This window comes from Myripristis murdjan, chromosome 11, assembly GCF_902150065.1.
Source record: "Myripristis murdjan chromosome 11, fMyrMur1.1, whole genome shotgun sequence".
NCBI lineage: Eukaryota > Metazoa > Chordata > Actinopteri > Holocentriformes > Holocentridae > Myripristis > Myripristis murdjan.
The window spans coordinates 9,639,240-9,651,152 of NC_043990.1; positions in this window are offsets into that span (position 1 = coordinate 9,639,240).

Consider the following 11,913-nt stretch of genomic DNA (forward strand, 5'->3'; position numbering starts at 1 on the left):
TTCCATTCATTCTCTCTGAAATTATGTGCTTAAGGTTGTTTTTTTCCACAACTAAATGTGCAGCTGGTGTTTTGCATTTCTTGTCAGGTTAAGACAAGAAGTCCTTGGTGTCAATGCGGCTAACCTGGGTACTTATAAAGGATAAAAATCCAGTAGATGATGACTAAAGGAATGACAAGTGGCTCCTCCATAAGCACACCCTCAAATGATGAGCGGTCGTCTCTGTGAGTAGGCAAATACTCCTCTCATTGCACAAATTACAGCTGGCAGGTGTTCAAGAGGACGGGAAAGTGCCCCAGGTGCATTTCTGAGTTGCCCCTTAACCATTACAGGCCCCTGTATATATGTGTGTGTGTGTGTGTGCACATATATGAGGAGGATTCCTTCTGATGTTCACCTTGGGAGGAGCTGGTGGTTATTCCAGGCGCTGTTAGTCCTAGCCACTCCTCCGTGCTGTTTTCCTTATGCACACACTCACTCACAGACACTCACACAAGAGTTTTCCAGGACTCGGTAAATTACAACATACACATACACACTCACAGGCTCACTCACACACACAGAGCTGACGTGGGCTGAGGTCTGAGGGCTCCTTCTGGAACAGCTGGTACCCATCTGTGGTTGCCGTTGCTGTTGCTGCTGCTTCTTCCTGCCGTTGCGGGGACTGTGGCTGCCCTGGGACGACAGAAACCGGCCCACAGCCACCCATTCATGAGCTGTGCTGCAGTCAGACACAAGGAAGCAGACTGACAGAAAGTTAGGCTCTACTGGTGTCTCCTAACCAGACTTCAGCATGGATACCCTAGCAGCCTGGGCCATCACTAACCCGGCTGTGGCCCGGCTCCTCTGGGTCCTGGTCCTGGTCCTGGCCACCCTCCTGATCTGGCTCTTGTTCTTCTGCTGCTACTCCCGCAACCAGAGCTCCTCGACCTCCCTGGAGAGGTACCTGGCAGGTAGGTGGGCCCTCCACACACCCCTGTGGCTCTCTGCAGGCCTGTGATAGGCTTACAACTGGACTGATGCAGCTAACTGCGAAGGTTTAGCTTCAAGTCGCTCTCAGCCTTACTCAGACGAGTGGAAACGCATTTTTCTCCTCCTCCCCTCAAGTCTGGCAATCGTAAATTGTTAGGATTTCCTTGCCAAGAGCGCCGTTTCCAGATTTTCCAGAAATTGCCAGCCCTCGTTGGCTCAGGCTACATTTTGTGGTTGGAACCAGCTTAATGGCTTTTTGATTGTACTTATAACGATCTGGATGGATACACTGAGTCACTCTCTGCTGTACAATGAAACAAGGATATTTTTAGGTTGTTTCTCTAACCCCTCACAGGCATGCTTTCCCGTTTGAGAAAAATGTGAAACTACATTTTATTGTTGCACCACAGTCCACGCTGTGAGCTTAATGACATGTTTCAAATTTGGCACAATGTCATGTCATGGACCAGCTCCTTGCTTGCTGCAGTGATTTGCAGAGTCATGGTAACCTACATGTAGACGGTGGCAGTGCACAGTGACTCGAGGTCTGTTGTGCCGGTCACATTACTTTGAAGTCAGTGTCACTGTTATGAATGAGCAATTCATGGTATCACATGCTTATCACACTAGCTGTAACTCTCATATTTGCTTTTGAGCTACATTATGTATTTGGAAGATAAAGAGGTTGTCAAACTAATACCTGGGTTTGTGAAATAATCTTTGTTTTTGTGTTTTTTTTGTGTGTGTGTTTTTTCTTTCCCCATGCAGTAATGGCGAAGCACTCCAAATCAAAAGCTCCAAGTCAGGTGAGCAAATCAGTCACACGGTAGATTCTGTTCTGTTTTGAGGAACAACCTCTAAAGCAGTAATTAACATCAAATGTCGCCCTGTTATGCCTGTAATGCTCATCCTGTGAAACCAGTCCCAGGTATTTACACGAGAGTCGAGATAAAATCAGTTTTAATCAACATTACATTAGTCGTTCTCTTTGTATCAGATTGCAATGCCTTCCTCAGACTTCAGAGGTCCCTGTTCGCTTGCACATTTTCCAGTCCTCTTCCAATGCAGTATGATAAACAGTACTCCAAACAAGCCAGTTGTACAAGTTCAGTGTTACTGAGCTCCTAAAAGTACTGAATTGTGACTAATGAGTATTTCCATTAAGATGTTTTTGCACAAAGTAAAAACTGATCACTTTCCCTCCCATCTGCACTGCCAAATTTTCTTTCTCTTGTATCATTGTAGGTCTTTGGTCAATCAGTCAATGAATTTATTCCTCAAAAGCCTTATTAACTGAAAGCAATAATCTGCAACATTCTCATATCAATAAATGTCCAGTTGGCCGTCTGTTGCCAGTCAGCCTGTAACCATCAACATCACATCTTGTCAGCAGTCCCAGAACTCCTCGCACTTTGTTTATCCGACCATAACAAGATCTTTAACAGGGTCATAAACTTCTACAGCAAATGACTTTGTCTCACAGTAACAATAATGCATTTCATGCAAACTAATGTGTGAGATCTCTTGTTTTTGTGCACATCATTGTGGTATTTTTGCACTTCTGAGAGTCCTGTCAATCAAATAAGGCAGTACTGTGTTTTTTTTTTTGTTTGTTTTTGTTTTTGTTGTTGTTGTTGTTTTTTTTTTCTTGGATTTGCTGTTGAGGGAGTTTGAGTTTCTGTAGGCAGTATATTTCTTTGTCTCTCCTGCCATGGTGGCTATTGCTGCTCAGGATCATGATTCATCTAATTGAGAACAGTATTGGTACAATGTTGGCATCTCTCAAGGCCTTTCTCCACCTTAGATCCCCTGAAAGCTCCTTCTTTTGTTGGTGTCACCAGAAATGGCCGTGCTTATGTTATTCATCTGTGTAAAACAGTCTCTCAGCAGCTGCGGCATTATCTTGTGACAACTCTCTCATACCACAAGTGAGCTCCTGTTGTGTTATATCTTATAGCTGCACTGGCCTCACACAATGTGCTTTGGCACGGCCGCTGAGTGTTGTTATACGGTGGAGAGGCACTGTGTAGCCATTGTGAGTGATAAGTTTGAGAGGCTGTTGGCTCCGTCACAGGCCGTGAGTGAGAGGCTTTGTCTGGCCACCGGCGATGGTTCATTTCCTCCCGCTGCACCAAGTGGGAGGACAGGGAGCGAAGTCAAGCTGGGTGCTCCCGGTTTGTCTCTGGACAACAGAGCTGCACACATCCACACCCGTCCCCCCGTCATCTAGTGACCGTCTTAAAGATGGCTTTTGTATTGAAATTATAATAACCCATGAATGTATGCATCTGAGCCATGGGTCTTCTTGCAGCAAGTGCTAATTCCACCAGAGGCTCAGAGCACACACAAAGTAAATCTGCAGCTTAAACACTGGTGGAAAAAATACTCAAATCCTCTACTAAAGCAGCAATATCATAAGGGAACAATACTCGACAACAATACAGGATTTTTACTTAAAAGTGAAGAATTACCAGAAGAATTACCATTAAAATGTACTTAAAGCTGCAATTATCAACGTTTTCTTGGGCCATTTAAGTGAAGACCATTTTCACTCGACTGACAAAAAAAATAGACTAAATATGAAATGGGATTGCATGGTTTTTATTATCAACTCGGTAATAAAGTAAGCCCGTATTCCATATTATTGCCAGTTCTGTCTAAGTGGGCATCATTTTGGAAAATAAAAGTATATAATCACCATTTTATTTTGCTAGTTTGATCTGTTTTTTATTGTTTGATCTGTTTCTTGTTGTTCTTAATCCTGCGTCTGGTGTTTCGTCATTGCAAATTGATATTTATGATAGTGTTTCCTCAGTTCCTGTTTTATTCCTGTTCCACTTATATATAAATGACAAGGTCATCTATTACCATTATTATGTTTATTTTATTTTTTGTTGTGTGTGTGCCGAGTGGTGGAGTGTTTATAATTAAATTGAGTGAAGCACTTGGCGTTGCATTTGTTTGTATGACATGCGCTATATAAATAAAGTCTGATTGATTGATTGATTGATTGATGGTCCCTGTAAAGAATGGTTCCTTTCCAGATTGTTGAATTATTGACGCACTGGCCTGTAAGAACTTTTTTTTTTTTTTTTACTAGTAACTAGTACCTACAGCCATCAGATAACTGTAGAGCAGTGAAAAGTACAAGATTTCCTTTGACATGTGTGCAGTATAAGAATAAAGACTCACAAAATGGAAATACTCAAGTAAAAGGCCGGTACCTCAAAATTGCACTTAGTTAGATATAGTACTCAGGTGAATGTATTTATTTATCTTGCACATCTGAGCCTAGCGGGGTGGGCAGATCCTTGTAGTGCAAATGAAATTCAGCTGAATCTTAGAGTAAACTGGTGGCTCCCACTTAGTTAAACCAACAGTGGAAAATAACAGCACCAGGCAGGTCCAGGCAGGGGGTCTCTATCTGTGCCCATCATGGCCAGACTGTACCAGGCTTTGACAGATTACAGTAGAGTGATGAATGAGCTCTGCCTCCGCTGAATGACCTTAACATTCCTATCTGTCTCGCTGCTCATGTGAAACATGAATCATGTTAGAATGAATTTGTGATTTTTTTCCACAGCTGCCTGAATGAGAGGCTTGTTCTGTTTTTTTTTTTTTTTTTTTTGACAATGAAAATGTGAGTCATACCCTCTCTGAGTTTGATGTTACAGCATATGATGGACTCTACATTCATTCTTTTCAAAATAGTCGCACATCTGATCTCTTAACTGTTGAACCCACTGAGTGTAATGACGGCATGATTGATGGTTCATGACACCTCCCAGCCGCCTGCTGAGAAAGACTCCAGTTTACTGACAAAAACAGGCACTGTCAATTATGAAAAATCCCATTTTGAATTCTAATAATAATGTTTTAATAATGTAATAATATAGTTTGTCAAATAATATACAACATGTACTGTAATGATAAGATTAATTCATTTCTGAAATCAGCCTTTATGGATTAAAATCCTCTTAAAATAGAGGATTTATACAGTAAACGCTTTTTTTCAATTTGTTAATTAAGAACTTTGGTTACTTCATTTCACATTTTACAGAATTTATGTTAGTTTTTGTGGCTGGTCATTTATGAGGACAGGCGTTTTTTTTTTTTTTTTTATTAGTACTTTTTTCACATAGCGGAGATCACACGTTGGAGGAAAACCTCATTTGATGTTGTTGCCATATTCTTCTTCAGAGAATTTCAATACGGGGAAACAGCGTGAAAAACAAAACCCCAGTTGTTTACCTGACAGAACTAATCACAGTCAGTGGCTCTGAATAAGCATGTCTTTGTCTGGCCCAGCCAAAGCATGCCAGATATCACAAGGGTGTTTTCTGGCGGTGACGACTACAATTAGAGAGCAAACGTGTAGAAATGAACGTTTTTTTTTTTTTGACTCAGGCTAGCAGTTGAGCAGAGGTTAAAAGATCAACTTTTGCAGAAAGTGGCATCATGAGCTCCAGAGTGTGTCATCATGCGATTTGTACTGTCGATTTAAAAGAGGACTTTTAACTTTGAGGAGCATCTACTTTGTGAAAACAGGGGGCATGCCCGGGCTATCTGTAATTTTCAAGTTTCAAATAACAGGATTCCTACAATAACAGGAAAATATAAAAGTCTGGAAAGGAATGAAAGGTTTTGTAATTTCTGAAATTACAGCCGCCTGGGGAATGAAGACCATCTTTTGTTTGAATGTAAAAACACAAACATTGTAGAGAACAGAGACAAATTACCAGCCAAAATACTTTGTAAATCATCCATCTATGTTTAAACTCATTATTACAGACAGAGAAACCAAGGATAGTATGTCAACCAGGTTAAATGACTTAGTTTGCGTTAAAGATCTATCCTGGTTGTTTACTATGGTGCTGTTGTTTTGTTTTGTACCCCATGTCATGATATGTGGTCTAAAATTAATAAATCTGAATCTGAATCAAAAACAGAGGGTCAGTCAACACTGAATGGTGGGATTATGTCAATATATTAGTGTTGTGCAGCGTTTTACTTCTAAAACTTTATTTTTAGTAGGATGAAATGCCTTTTGAACCGCATTCAGACCATTATGGGACACTGAAACTCTCCATTCAAAAGACATACTAATGAAATTCCTTGTGGCATGTTGGCACCTGACACCTTCTCAGCTGCAGGGAAAAACTCTGAATACCGATTTAGGTGAATAACGTGAAGTGACTGAGGCTGTCGTGTCATTTCAGCGCAAGAAAAAGCCCAAAGAGAAACAAGTTGCTTTTGTCCAGTTGGAGGAAGCGGTGGCGGAGGAGTCGGTGCCCTCTGGACAGGAACCACCATGTCCCGCAGTAAGGAAAAGGAAAAGACGGACAGGCAGAGCCGGGGTGGAAACTGTGACTGCAGGAACCGCACAGAAGGTGAGGAATATTTCTCCACTGTGTGTCATGGAAGGCCTTTTATTTCCTGGCATTTGAGGACATTTCTACACTTTGATTGCATCGGGAAACGTCGGTTTATGGAGCTGGTGTTTGGATCTCTGAGAGGTTTAAAAGACTGGTTTCCAACTCCTGCTCATTTTAAATAATGAACAGCTTAATAATCACAGAGCTGCAGTCGTACCTGGGAGCTGTGTGCTGCCAAAACACTGAGCTGTGTTGCCCCTGAGGAAATAAGTCTGGATTTTTCGACACATGTTGCTTGCGCTATATTAAAGTTATGATTAAATCTAACGGGCTGTGGCGTAGTGCTGATTTTTAACGCTCTCACAACAAGAATAATAACTTAAAACACACTTAATCATGCATCGTAAAACATCTGCGACCAGTTCCTCAGTTCATGAAGCATCACTGCAGTGAGCTGAAATCTCGGGCCCTCGTCTTTCTTACTTTACTTTGATTGGTTGGAAATATTTTGTCATCACTGCATTCAAAATACTGGCCTGTGACTGAGGGGAAAATGTGGTTGTAGTTAGCTTTTTAATGTGTTTATGATGTTAATAGGTATTGTTGTGGTGGGTACACAGATATTCTATTTATTTTAATGTTTTGAATCTTTTTATTGTATATATTTATGATTATAGTTACCTCATTAAATGTGACCACTTGATTGGGCTGTGAAAAGTAATATAAAGTCTTTTTTGAAATCTCCATCTCCATATTTTCAAGTTTGGTAGTAAGTGATGTGTGAACTGTCTCTTTCTTATGATGGGATGTCCTAATGGATGCTGCAAAACCAGATGACAGAGGTTTGACATCTGTAATGTCCAATGTTGGGCAGTAGTGGCATTACTAGTTTAACTTCATTTCTTGGTAGCGCGTCCGTAACGTCGCTGTTTTCTAAATCAAATAGTTTTTTAGTAGTGAAACTATTTTACTGCGCAGTAGCGTCCACAGAAGCTACATTTTCCCAGGCATTTCTCAACCTTAAACGCAGCGGAACTTTTGCTGCGGTTTGACATCTAACAGCGGGTGACGTCACATACCTGTGCTAACTGTCTGCTGCAGGTGATGATGATGTTGTGAGACATCTCTCTCTCTCTCTCTCTCTCTCTCTCTCTCACACACACACACACACACACACACACACACACACACATCACATGTCATTTTTTTGCCAAGCTGTTACTGCTGGGAGCAGGTTTCTTCTTTTGCTCCTGTGGTTTGAACCAACTTATTGAGTTTTAAGGTCATTTACACTTTGTCCTCCAAATGGGCCCTAATTTTAACAGAAATGCAAACACACGTGTGACACGACACACACACACACACACACACACACACACACACATATCCACACCACCTGCTTTTTGTCATTATGTGAGGCTGTGTTTTTGTTGCCATGGTTTGTAGCAGTAAAAGCAGAGAGAGCACAGTTTCATCAGCTATTGAACTGGACATTTTTTTGACTGACAGTTTTATTGATCACTAAGAGCAATGACTTGGAATGAAGTTCATTCAATGTTAAAAAAAAAAAAAAAAAAAGTAGCTTTGATGTAGTTAAGCTACATGTTGTCATTGTATTATAGCTTAGCGTGCTACATTTCTCTTCAGTGTAGTGAAGCTTCATTTAATGTACACTAACTGGTAGCTTAGCTCACTACATTTTACAAGTTGCTTGCCCAACACTGGTAATGTCTTTGAGTGGTTTGCGTTAGCCTGAGAGGAGCATCCTTCCCTCCTCTCGGCGCTCTGGGTTGATGATGCAGTCGGTTGATCTGACTGAGCCCCTCGGCACAATGGAGACAAAGCTGGCACAGACACTGGCATTCAGCATTGATGGCACGCAGAGTTTATGAATACAAGGGTGGAACTGGATAGAGCCAGCACTCAAGCAACACCCCCCACCCCCCAGCACACACACACACACACACACACACACACACACACACACACACACACACCCCTCCCACCATTGGTTCATTCTAGACTACAGTAGTAGTGCCACACAAACAGACAATCCATCACTATTAGCGTTTTGAGAGCCACACATCTTCATTATGTAATGGCCCAGCATGACATTTTTCAGTTCAGCTCATTACGACTTAATCCCAAATGAGTCAAACAAACATTAAAAACAAGACACAGAGGGAACACATCACTGGGCAAAAAGAGACAAGAAAGACATGGCAGATTACCAGATTAATGCTCATTTGTGTATTTGTGCTGTTTAAGTGCAGAATGCAGCCAGAGATCACAAGTTATTAATCTGAAATGACCAAGCCCCACCGGGGGACAGATGTATTGACTTTAACTATATAAAATCTTTGCACTGACATTAATGCTCAGTGACACTATTATTGTCATCCCAGTATGCCTCTATCAGTGCTGATGACATGAGTTTTCCATTTATTCAGCTAAACCTGTTTGGGACAACTTATAGGTGTGTTACACTTCAACACAGAGTTTAATATGAATACATTTTAATGCAACATATTGCAATCTGGGATGTATAAGGTGGCACGAGCAAAACTGTTGTATCATTTTAAATAGCTGACCTCAAAAGATATTTTTATTTTTATTTTTTAAATAACACCCTGTTCTCAAGCTCATCAGAGTGACCTGAGTGAAGGACATGAGACAAAAACATTTGTGAACAATGCGGGTAAAAGTTGGAGCAAGAGAACAGTCTGCAGGAATGGTCTAGATCGGAGCTTCTTGTATTGAATTGAGCTTACTCCTCTGCACCAGTGATAGAATACCTGGTATGCAAATGTGATCTTAAATTGTTAATAACACCCTACAAGCATGAAGTAACTTTCAGATATCCTGAAATATGCGGGCAACTCAGTTTTGATACCAAAGGTCCTTATTGGTCCCAAACTGTTGAAATGTGATCCCTGTGAGTGTGTGTGTGTGTGTGTGTGTGTCTGTGTGTGTGTTGAAAAGTAAGAGAAACGCGCGCTGCCCTGAATATGAGATAATGGAATGGCAGAGTGCAGCTTATGTTAGCCATCCGCAGTTCATCTGTTTCCAGACGCCAGCCGGATGCTGAGCTCAGCACAAGTGCGTTGGCATCTCCTCTCTTGTTGCCAAGTCCTCAAGGTGTGAAGTGCCAGAGTGGGACGGGTTACAGCCCGGAGGTCCCAACACCTGCAGGAGCCCCAGAAAACAGGACGAATATTTTAATTGGACAGACATTTGATTCAGCCTCCAGCAAGAGCACGCATGTAAAGGTTCAGATTTTTTTCCTCTGTTGTCCACCCACATGCAGTGTGCTTAGAGATTTTTGCAGCTCTGCTAAATCTCCATATGTAATCAATCGCGGTGTAATGTGTAATGATCCCCCCTCGCCTTACAGCACGCTGTAATCTATCTGATCTGAGCTCAGTTTTCACATGCGCACCGAGCTTGCAATCAGATCTCGCCTCTCATCCTCATCCCGATGCGTGCCCACCGGTTAGCAACAAATTAGACGGTGCAGTTGTAACAGGAGGGCATGCCTGCAGAGAGAGCGGATTCCTCAGCCTTGCAGCCTTGACTCGGTCGGTCTGAGCGGCTGCACATCCCCAAAACACGACCCGGCTATACCGCAGGACGCAGGCGCGACTTGCGCTGCGGCTGGTGGCTCTCTAAGTTTGAGCGGATCTGAGTGGGACGAGTCCGCCGACATTGCCACCGCAAGGACCGGATTTTACCCCTGTTTTATCTGGGATCAACACAGCGGTCACTCGGAGGATTTCTCTGGCGTGAGTACACCGGGATGCAGAGTGTTTTTTAGACCATCCTGCCTTGCCGCAGCACCGATGCGGCTACAATCACATGATTTAATGTTAGGATAACCGAGAGGATGCTCGCATTAGCGCCGCACATCACGACCGGGTAACTCTCTAAATCCACCTGTCAAACAGCAGGTGCACCTATGGAGCCGCTTCTCAGTTTAAGCTCAGGTCAAAAAGGGGGCCGAGCTGATCCACAGCCCGGCGATGACAGCATCAGAATAAGTGGAGGTTACGTGGTTTGCGTGGGTGTGTTTTAGATCGAAAGTTTTCTGCCTCAGGTCGAATCGCCTGTCCTGCCAGCTGATGTGCAAAACAGCTGATGGACCACAGATCCACTCCTGATGAAGTCCATCACTTGTCACAGAGAGAGAGAGAGAGGGGAGGGGGGGTTGTTTAACATCAGCTGTCTGTCTGATTCCCAGAGTTTATTCATACCAGAGCAGGACTTACTTTACCCCCCCTCTCATTTCTCTGAAGTGCTGAGTGTTTCAGGAACATGCTCTTTAATGCTCCTCGGGGTTGCCTGGTAACTACAGGCTGCCCTGATGCTTTCAACTGGCTTGGGTGAGGGCCATACAACAAAGTAGTGCCACTCTGAACAGTACTGGGTTGCTTACTTTACACACGCGATGATAGAGGTGCTGCTGTCAGTAGAGGTCTTTCATTATGTGCTTTTATTTCCAATGCGTCTGTACATCAAGGACACTGTGTCTCAGAGTCAAAGCTGTGGCTGCCTTTGAAACTATTGAACGCTGCTCTCATCAGTGCATGCTCTGCAGTGCATGGTTAATTCATACCGAATCTGTGAATTCACCCTGATTCTGAGACATGAAAAAGACTGAGTTTTAAAAGCTCACTGGCTGCAGGAAACTCTGTTGGAGCCGTGGAACAAGGATTCATAAAGCAGTGATGACTCTCAGTAGTAAGGCTGTACCTTGAGGCAGTCTTGATGTCTCTCCCTGGTCACAGTGAGTGGTGTGTGTGGCCTTTTTAGAGCCTTATGAATTTTTTACGATGCCCTTACAGCTGTGTAGCTCTAACCTTTGAAAAAGTCTGTTTCAGTAATCAGTATTGCATTATTTGCTTTCATTTTAGGCGTAAGGAAGGCCGAATTCTATCTGAATCCAAACTTAATCCCCGGAATAAGTTGGTTGCTTTCTGAAAGTTTTAATGGCCAAAAGTCAATATGTTCATTAAGATAGGCCAGTGACACACTACAGCAGTGTAGTGGAGGCCAAACACAGTTATTAGTTTGTCTGTTGCTTATCTAAGATAAGCTGATATAAACTGATAACATGCACAGGTTTGCCAGGAGGGAAGGTGGTAATGTGCATTATCAAGTGCTGCAACGTTTATTTTCTTTGCTGATGTGTTCTTGATTAGTCGATTAATCATTAAATCTACAAGTGTTATATAATGACTGATGCTCATGAGGAGTTAGCAGAGCTTTGAGTGATGTCTGACCAACATCTAAAAAAGTCAAAGTATAAATTTTAGATTCATATGAACAGTGAACAGGGTGTAAATTGTAGCTTAGTGATCTTAGTGAAGCTGCATTGACCAAATATTTGGGATTTTTAGTTCACAATTCACTGAAATGATATATTGATTGATTATGAATAATTAAAATTGTTTCATATTCAGCCAATTTACTAATCCTTTTATCCCTAATATCGACTGCAATTTTCTGTCCATGAAGTCATAATGCCTCTTTTCCCAGGCTGTCATTGTACAGTAAAAATGTATTAGAG